Source organism: Alosa sapidissima, chromosome 11, assembly GCF_018492685.1.
Source record: "Alosa sapidissima isolate fAloSap1 chromosome 11, fAloSap1.pri, whole genome shotgun sequence".
NCBI lineage: Eukaryota > Metazoa > Chordata > Actinopteri > Clupeiformes > Clupeidae > Alosa > Alosa sapidissima.
The window spans coordinates 26880639-26890638 of NC_055967.1; the positions used below are offsets into that span (position 1 = coordinate 26880639).

The 10000-nt window shown below is 43.3% G+C and overlaps 2 long non-coding RNA genes across 2 annotated transcripts in view; one reads left to right on the plus strand and one right to left on the minus strand.

Moving 5' to 3' along the window:
• The first annotated feature begins 6084 nt into the window (after positions 1 to 6084).
• On the plus strand, positions 6085 to 9788 carry LOC121724691. Its single transcript, XR_006035260.1, has 4 exons — positions 6085 to 6388; positions 6932 to 7077; positions 7210 to 7385; positions 8254 to 9788. It is a non-coding gene; the product is annotated as an uncharacterized LOC121724691 (long non-coding RNA).
• The window catches only part of LOC121724694, a 3355-nt gene continuing 734 nt past the window's right edge, over positions 7380 to 10000 (minus strand). The window contains exons 3-5 of the long non-coding RNA XR_006035263.1: positions 9816 to 10000; positions 9372 to 9522; positions 7380 to 8194 (exon numbers count right to left, since the gene is read on the minus strand). The exon at positions 9816 to 10000 is cut by the window's right edge and continues 49 nt beyond it. This is a non-coding gene — a long non-coding RNA (uncharacterized LOC121724694). The remainder of the gene's footprint in view (positions 8195 to 9371; positions 9523 to 9815) is intronic.

A 10000-nucleotide genomic window follows, 5' to 3' on the forward strand; every position in this document is an offset into this window, starting at 1 on the left:
CTGTCACATCAAACTCTGTCTTGTGTGTGTGTGTGTGTGTTTGTGTGTGTGTGCCTGCGTGCGTGCGTGTGTGTCAAAAGGCTGTCAGTCTATGAGAGTGTCTTGTCAGTCTTGGAGCCTTGTCCTTACCTAGAATTCCACAGAGGAATGACTCACTGTTTGTGTGTGTGTGTGTGTGTGTGTGTGTGTGCATGTGCCTGTCTGTCTATCCAACTCCATCTGTCCCATCCTCTCTGTCTCTGTCACATCTCCTCACTTACTGTCGTCTCTCTCTATCTCTCTCTCTCTCACTCTCCCTCTCTCTCTCTCTCTCTCAATAGGGATATCATATCCCTAAGTGATAGCCACCCACACTTTCTGAGAGGATCTCCATCTCCATCTGTCTGATTGTGTTGCTCTAGGTCTCACAGAATGAGTGTCTGGCTTCACCAATCAAGAAGAGCACTGGTGGAGCCTCCATCCAATCAAAATCTCCAGACTCCTCTGGGGAAGCCAATCATTAGCTTCATGCTGGGTCTCATTTGCATACACAGGAACAATAACAATAATCATTCCAAATCACTACCCCTCCAAAATGATTAAATAAACAAATAAATAAATATTTACAAACTCGCTGCCAGGTTTCACCAGGCTTCCAGCCAGGTCTATTTCAAAGCGCTGTGCCACTTCTCCAAACTCCCATGTGATCGCTAAGTGCCTACCGCCCGGAGGAGTTTACTTCCAGCCAGCCGAAATAAGCATTTACGCCTTACCACAGATCCACCACAGGGTTAGCATGCTACATAGCTTACCACAGATTCACCACAAGGTTAGCATGCTACATATCGTGGCTTGATTAGCCTCCAATCTCCTCACTACTTTTACAGTTAGTCCAACAAACAAGCATCTAAGAGCAGGTTGGCATTTTCATTTAGATGGACATACAGTCTTCCTTTTCAAAATGTCAAGGATTATGAAAGTAATTTTATGATCTCATGGCAGGTTTCAGGATTTGACAATCAATTTCCTGGGTACCGGACAGATGTTCTATTAGCAACTCTCTTTGTGGGGTAAAGCACTTACTGTAGAAAAAAAAAATGAGCGCTGGCAATCAGAAGATTGATGATATCTCTGTGTATTAGCCAGCAATCACATGTTCTCTATTAGAGGCGTGCGGGTGGAGGGAGGTCTATGTGGGTGGGGGCAGGCGGGTGGAGGCCGAGGTGGGAGACGATTTCATCAAAAGCTTTTCAACGAGGCACTGCAGCAGCATGGAGTAGATTAACTTCGCCTGTCGCCTTTAGATTTGCAAAGCAGCTGTCAATCCATTACTGGGTACCTACCGACACACTCACACACACACACACACACACACACACACACACACACACACACACACTAACCTTCTCTCAAAGACTGGTGCATACTTGTGCAGTACATGCATGACAAATCACTCATAGGCCACATAAGCAAGTATAGTGCACAAGCATGCAAGCACATGCACACACACACACAACGAAAGGTGTTTAGTTAGCACACACAAGTAAATATAGGTGTGTTTATATGTCTTACCATTAATTTACATACAAAACACCCACCCACACACACACACACACACACACACAAAGAAAGGTGTTTAATTAGTTTTTCATTGGACGCCCTCCAGCTGGCTTTGAGTTGGCAGAGCATATCCATTTTAATGACCAATTAATGAGCTTCAGACAGAGGACAGGATATTTCTGAAGATGCACAGGCCCCTGAAATACCAAGGGTAACTGGGCAAAATTACCATGGTCACTAGTTACTGTTACAAGCATATTAAACATCACACTAGGAACCACAGAACAAGTAGCACTGCATAACCTACATGTAACCTACAAATATGTAGGGCGATCACTGGAGAACATGTGATTTTGACTGGTCACTGACTGGTGGAGGTGGAGGATGATCTGAGCTGCTCGCTGGAATACATATGACCTGGAACACATAGATCTGGCCTGGTCACTACAATATATCCTGTATGGTCTAGGCAGCCCTGTGCTGGAGCTGTGATTGTGGGGGAATTAATATCAGAGTCTGAGGGGAGGGGAGGGGAGGGGAGGGATCAGCCTCCAGAGAAACTCATCAATCATGGTGGACCGGCTGCATTCTCATGGCTGTATAAAACACTACTGTGAGAGATACAGAGAGAGTGAAATAGAGAGAGAGAGAGAGAGAGAAAGAGAATGACAGTGAATGACAATATCAAACTGGTTTCTGGCTTGGTTGCAAGATGCACATACTCTCTTTCACAAACAGATATCCTTCTATAATGAAAAAATGTGAGTGTATATGTGTGTGTGTGTGTGTGTGTGTGTGTGTGTGTGTGTGTGTGTGTGTGTGTGTGTCATGGATAGCGTGAGAGGAAGATATGAGACTTCAATAACTGATGCCAGAGTTAAGGATATTGTACAGCAGGCTCATACACTGATTCAACCCTGACATGTTCAGGTGAGAGAATTCAGCAGGCTTAAAGACAACTTGTGAGTGTGTGTGTTAGTGTGTGTGAGTGTGTGTGTGTGTGTGTGTGTGTGTGTGGAAAAACAACAACATAGAAGGCCCAGTAGCATGCACATAGAACACCATAGCAGTGACCATAGTCCTTGGATCTTGTGCAGAGAGAACATGTGTGTTTAACAAGTGCTGGTGAGTCATAGGACTGAGTAAGATGTGTGTGTGTGTGTGTGTGTGTGTGTGTGTGTGTGTGTGTGTGTGTGTGTGTGTGTGTGGTGTGTGTGTGTGAAAAAAAGACCTCTCCCTCTCTTTTTCTCTCTCTGAGAGTGAGAGGTGCGTTAAAATGAGAACAGGAAAATAAGAGAAGAGGAAGAAGAGATGGAGTACAGGAGTACACGTGATGGGAACAGGAAGAGATGACAACAGGAGTGGACGTGAGGGGAACAGGAAGTCAGGACAACAGGAGTGGACGTGAGGGGAACAGGAAGTCAGGACAACAGGAGTGAACGTGAGGGAAACAGGAAGTCAGGACAACAGTAGTGGACGTGAGGGAAACAGGAAGTCAGGACAACAGGAGTGGACGTGAGGGGAACAGGAAGTCAGGACAACAGGAGTGGACGTGAGGGGAACAGGAAGTCAGGACAACAGGAGTGGACATGAGGGGAACAAGCTAAGAATGAAGGAGAGAAGAAGAAAAGTAACACAGAGAACATGGAATACAAAACACGTCATCTGCCCCTCTCTCTGTCTCTCTCTTTCTCTCTCTCTCCCTCTCTCCCTCCATCTCTCTCTCCCTCCTTTTGTCAGCGGCGACTCCATGAAAGATGCAGCCATTTTCCAAAAGCCTGTGATTACAGTCATTGAGCGGTATTAGGCCAGCTAATTGTGCACTGTCAGGATCGAAGGCAAGACAAAGTGGTGCTTAGTGTTACCGGGGTGACTGACCAGAACTGAGCTGGATGTCATTCATACAGATCGCCATGGCGATCTCCCTAACACAGAGTCACTGCAGAATGCCCAGGGAGAACTTGAAAGAGGAGGAACAAAAGAGAGAAAAGGAGAAAGAGGTGGAGGACAAGAGAGAGAGAAAGGCAATCTGAGAGAAGGGAAAGAAGGAGAGGGAGAGAAAGAAAAAGAGGGTGAAAACAGCCAAAATGCAGCTTGGTGTTAATTGCTCGACTTCTCAATCAATTGAACTGAAAGATTAGCAAAAACAACATCACTTTCTGTAATGGCCTAATCGATCAGGGATTTAAACAAATGGAACATTAACCTGAGGGGGGGAAAGAGAAGAAAATGAATAAATTTAAATCCAGGCAAGGCTTTTTTCGATACCCACAGCCATTAATGTCACTACAGAGCCATAACACTCACACATGCTCCCTCACACACACACTCCTATACACATTCACACACAAAACAAATATACACATACAACTGTTCACACAAACAATAGCACAGGCACAGACACACACAGACAAAGACACAGACGCAGACACACACACACACACACACACACACACACACACACACACACACACACACACACACACACACACACACACACACACACACACACTTCCCAGGCCTAAAGCACCAGCTGCAGAAACTCTTGTGATCATTTAAACGCTTGTTGATGCATTCCAGATGTTGGGGTGTAAGATGAGTGCTTTGTTTAACTAAAACACACACACACACACACACACACACACACACACACACACACACACACACACACACACACACAGCATACTAATACAGACCTATGCAAACACACAAGGGGAGCATCCTAAAGGAGTGTAAAAGAAGAACCACGGGACATTTAAAACACTGTAGCATTGCAGTAGTAGGTCTCTGCAGCCCCATTACATAGCTGCTTGATTTCAGTGTGAGGCTAGTCTCTATCTACAGTATGTTTCTCTCTCTCACTCAGTGTGTGCGTGCGGGTGTGTAGGGAGAATGGGAGCTGTGTGATATGAGATCTTCACAAGCCCGGAGAAGTAGAATTTGTACTCTCACTCTCACACTCACTCTGTCTCTCTCACTCTCTCTCTCTCTCAGAGGCACTCTATCACATCTGTGTGGAAGTTAGGAATCTTCAGACCCTCTCTGGTGTGAGGGAGTCGAGGTAGTGGGGTTTTTTGGGGCCGGGTTCTTCTCCGAAAGGCAGTTGGCGGTCTATGTACAAGTATCCCATTCAAAAAAGAATGGGTGATCTCCAGTGGAGAGTTGTACAAGGTGCAATAGCTACGAACAGACACAGAGCACACTTAGAGCCAGGGGTAGGGGAAGAGTGCGTTTTCTGTGGGGAGAATGAAACTTTGCCACATTTGATTGTAGAATGCTCTAGGCTAAGGAGGTTGTTTGATTTAGTGAAGGAGTGGTGTGGGAGATTGGGGGAGTTTTTTTTCATGGGGTTTGTTTATTTTTGGTCCCAAATACTCTGTGGCTAGGAAGGCTCATGTGGTTCTTCTGAATTTTCTTTTCGGACAGGCTAAGATGGCTGTGTGGCTGTCCCGGAGGAACAGGGTGGTGGGGACAGGCTTAATAGAGCCGGTGCCTTTGTTAAAACTATCCTTGGCCACAAGGCTGAGGATTGAGTACAAGTACTATCAGCTAATTGGTGACCTTGAGACTTTTAATGGAACATGGGGGGTTGAGGGTTGTATTTGTGCACTGGATGAAGGAGGGGAATTACTGCTCAAGTTTTGAGCCGTATGATGGGTGACTGATAGCTAGGTTGGTCTGTCTGTCTGGTTGTTTGTTTTCTTTTTTTTCTTTTTTCCTTTTTTTTTTAACCTTAAAAGTCAAAGTCTCTCTCTCTCTCTCTCTCTCTCTCTCTCTCATGCTCTATTCTTCTCCCTCTTCTCCACTTCCCATCCTTTTATCTCATCTCCTCCTCTCTTTTCTGCCCTTCCTCCTCTCCTCCTCTCATTTCCATCATTTTATCTCCTCCCCTCTTCTCTTCTCTTCCTTCTCTCCTCTTTTTTGCCCTTTTTTTACCTCCTCCTCTCTCCTTCTCTTCTTTGCCCTATCTCCTTCTCTCTCCTCCTCTCATTTCCATGATTCTATCTCTTTTCCTTCTTTCCTCCCCTCTTCCTCCCCTCTTCCTCTTCTCTTCTCTGCCCTACCTCCTCCCCTCATCTCCTTTCCATCCTTTTTTCTTTTCTACTCATCTCTCTTCTGTGTCCTTCTCTCCTGTTGACATCCATCACTTCCTCTTTTGTCCATTCTCATGTCTTTCCTGTCCTCACCCTCCTCCCTCCACACCTTTCCCTCCTTATTTCACTCGCCCTCTCCTCTTCTTTCTTTCATCTCACTCCATCCCACCTCCTTTCCAACTCCACCTTTAAATCTCCCTCCTTTTCTTCAAACAGGACAAAGGGAGTCTCCTCTACAAACAAAACCTCCACTGACAAATAAATGATAAAACTAAAACAACCTTTGAAGTCACCTTTATCAAATACAAGCATCACAAAGGATACCTCACTAAGGCTCAATATCCCATGACAATCTTAAGCTTGGACCATCTCAACAACCTTCCTTCACAATTGACCTTTCGCCAGCGTTTCATTGACAGACAATCTGACCAATCAGAATGCTCCTAATACTGAGTTCATGGATGTCCACCATTTTGTCCGACATCGATCACGGCAACAACACAGCTGTTTAGGGTTTCCCCTCGGCATTAGTTTTTAATAAAATGGTCAAACGATGTTGTTAAGGCACCTGCAACACTGACAGCAGATATAAGGACCGAGTTGAAAACGTCATTTTTGTCCCTTTCCCGAAGCCAGCTAAGGATATTGGAAAATGTTTACATTGGATAAAGTTATGCGGACGACCACATCAACAGCTGAACGTCAACAAACTAAGAAACCACGGCACAGCTAAACATTTCTACGTTTGCTCAAAGGTAAGTCGTTTCAATTCTAAATCGATGTAGGACAGATTATTGTTTTTGTGCATCATGGTGTGGCATTAAGGTAAACTCAAACAGCCTAGGCTTGTTAGCGATAGTTGTAACGTTAGCTGCTAGCTAACTAGAAGCTAGACGTTTGCCGTTGTTAACGTTAACGTTTTAACGTTAGAACTATGTCCTAACAACGCTCGTTAACTTTAAACCTGTCGATTGTATCATCATAACTGCAGAGTTGTATTTCTTTTTAACGTTAACCATTAGATATTGGATATTAGCCTAATTAAATTGTCTCTGCGTAATTCACTAAAACAGGTTAGTGACTCTAGTCTAAAGTTATTGGTGTCTGTTAGCAGTAAGCTCCCAGCTCTAGCATAGGCTACCATGGCCGTATAACCGTGTTTACCTAAACCTTTGATGTTAAAGCTTTGCGAGTTGCAAAGCCAGTTGGTGTGGAATATTTTATATATTGTGGTCTCTACATTGTTGCATGAATGTTCTTTACCATGTGAACTCAGCATTTCTATCATCATTCACCAGCACTTTGTTGAAGGCAAACCGACCCAAGACCACTCTGACCCTCTACCAGCATCACCTTTTGATCGTCCATCATCTGTAAGGCGCCCACCAAAGCTGCGAAAAGAGCCACAGCCGCCCAGGAAGAGTGCCACTGCTGAAACCATGAGGTAAGGATGTCTTTCAGCTTAAATGAAATTAAGAATGGACATGCAATGACAGATGATGTCTTTATTAAAGATACTGTGGTACAAATCTGTCACATACTGTTAATAGTAACATTTATGGATGCATCTCCATAGCGTCATCATGGAGCATCAGGGCCCTACTCCACACACTCTGGACCCTACTCCACACACCCTGGACCCTGCTGCACTCACTCAGGGGCCTACTCCACACACCCTGGACCCTACTCCACACACCCAGGACCCTGCTGCACTCACTCAGGACCTTACTCCACACACCCAGGACGATGATGGTATGCCATCTTGTTTTGTCTACTCTCTACAGCAGAAGGCCTTGAAATGCTCCACATAGAACTTTCCTAAGTTTGTAATTAGATGTAGCATAGTCTCTCTGTCTGGATATATGCGCTCAACAAAGAAATCATTCCTGGTGTAAATTATGAAGTCACAGTAGGGGGCACCGGTTATCATAATCTGTCCTTGCACTTGGTAAAAATAATTGTGTGACCTCTTTAGTGAAATCTGGTCTTCACCCTCATCAATTTCCAAACAGAAAAGTTTAACCTTTTCTATTGCTTCTCTGACGGTGAAATCTCTAGCAGCATAGGGGCATTTAATTTCAATGAGTCCACTCTGCCCATCCTTGCATACAACTCCATCTGGAGATGCTCCTAGGAATGGGCAGAGTGGATTCACAACCAATCCAATTGAATGCAAGTGGCATCCTCTCTTTTTCATGTAGATTGTTTTTGCTACCTTTTCGTTGACCTGGCCGTATGATGTAGGTTTTGATTTGAAATTTGAGTTTTTGAAGGTGTTTCGCAGAAAACTTTCATTAGTCTTTTTTCCTGTTCATAATTGCTCCAAAATTAGATGCTGTTATTCGTTTTTGTCTTTCTTTGTGCCAAATATTACATTCATTTTGTAATCTAGTGTTGCTTTCCAGTTGATTGGCCTCAGCCTTAGTTATGGCGGTCCAGTCATTGCTGTATTTACTCAGCTCCTCCTTCATGATGCTGTCAATGTGTTCCTCTGTTGGATAATCAAAATTCCCACAGGTCTCTGCATCTAAAGGCTGATGTATTGCTTCAATAAGTGGTCCCTGAAAATGGAAATAATTGTTGTCTTAACTTACATTTAGATTTCACCATATCATTTCAGGATCTGGACTGTTGGACATGCTGGCGTTGGCTGCTGAAAATGATACACTAAAGATGCAGGTGGCCAAATTGATAATTGAAAATGAGGCACTTCTGCGTGAACGAGCAACACAAACGAACAAGGAAGAAGAACGAAGAGAAGATTTTGGTGTGTCGTTCCTACAACATAGCAAGGACAGTTTTGTGTATTACACTGGATTTACAGGCGAACAATTTGAAGTTCTTTATGACTTCCTAATCCCTGTCAGGGCTCGTGTGTTACCCTTTACTATGACCCGAAATGTAGGTTCTCAGAATAGGATGTCAATGGAAGATCAGCTTCTTTTGGTTTTGATCAAATTAAGACAGAGTTTTGATTTCATGCACATAGGCAACTTTATTTAAAATTTCACACCAAGACGCAAGTTCTCTTTTTAACAATTGGATAAACTATATGTTTTTTAGATGCTCCTCCATCAACATGTGGCCACATCGTGATACAATTATTGAAATGATGCCAGACAATTTTAAAAAATAATTCCCAAATACTTTACTCATACTTGATACAACCGAGATTAAAATTCAGCGCCCCAGCTCCATGACTCGTCAGAGTCAGTGTTACAGTGATTACAAGTCTTGCAACACACTAAAAGGACTGGTTGGGATAGAACCAAGGGGTGGAGTCATCTTTGCTTCGATGCTTTTTACAGGAGGAATATCAGACAAAGATCTCACTCGTCAAAGTGGGCTTCTACAAACATTAAAAGATTTGATCACAGAGGGGAAGATTAATGTAGGGGATGGTCTCATGGCTGACAAAGGGTTTAGGATAGAGGAGGAAGTGGGGGAACTTGGGCTTCACCTGAATATCCCCCCCTTTGCAAGTAGTACTGGTCAGATGACCAACGCAGAAATTAAAGTCACAGAGAAAATTGCTCGCCACCGTGTTCACGTAGAAAGAGCTATAGCGCGAATTAAATCTTTCAAAATTTTAAGCAACAGAATTGGCCTTTCCTTGTTTGGATGTGTAAACCAAATATGGTTTGTATGTTGCTTTTTAACTAATTTCTTCAACTTCTTAATTAAATAAAAGTGTATACAGGGGGTGCTGTGGTCCAGTGCCTCATGGACTTTACTTACATGGTAAGATGAAGGTGAACCAACAGGTGCTGGTCCAAATGGTGTCACAACTAACTTTGTAGTGGCTGTGTTGTCTTCCACCAGATAAGATATCGAGCTAGTCTTTAGTCTTTTCAATACATTTATGTCTTCACTCTCAACAGTAATTTTTCTGAAAATAGATAAGAACTTAAATTACACCTTTTGTACATATATTGACTTATTGCTTATTAACGCAAATCTTAAAATATGTAAAGCTGCTACCAACTCAATCTTTATATTTATTTATGTATATATTATCTGTGTGTTTTTGAATGGTCCTTGGTCTGTCATTAAAATTATACTCTTCAACAACATGTGGCTCTGTTTTCTGTTCTTTATAGTAATGTCATGTCACAAACCTAATTTAAACATGGCATGCCACCTCTGCATTAATGTTGCGCTTATTGTGTTCATTGATAATACCTGTTGTCTACAAACTTGGCCATAACGGGGCGCCTTTTCCTTTGAAGATTAAAAGGTTTTGAAATAACCATTTGTGAGACGGGTTCTGGTAATATTTTTTCTCCACGTGGCTTGTCCCATTGCTGGGGCATACTTGTCGAAGACAGTAAGGTAGGGACATCTTTTATGCCACTTATCTTCCACGT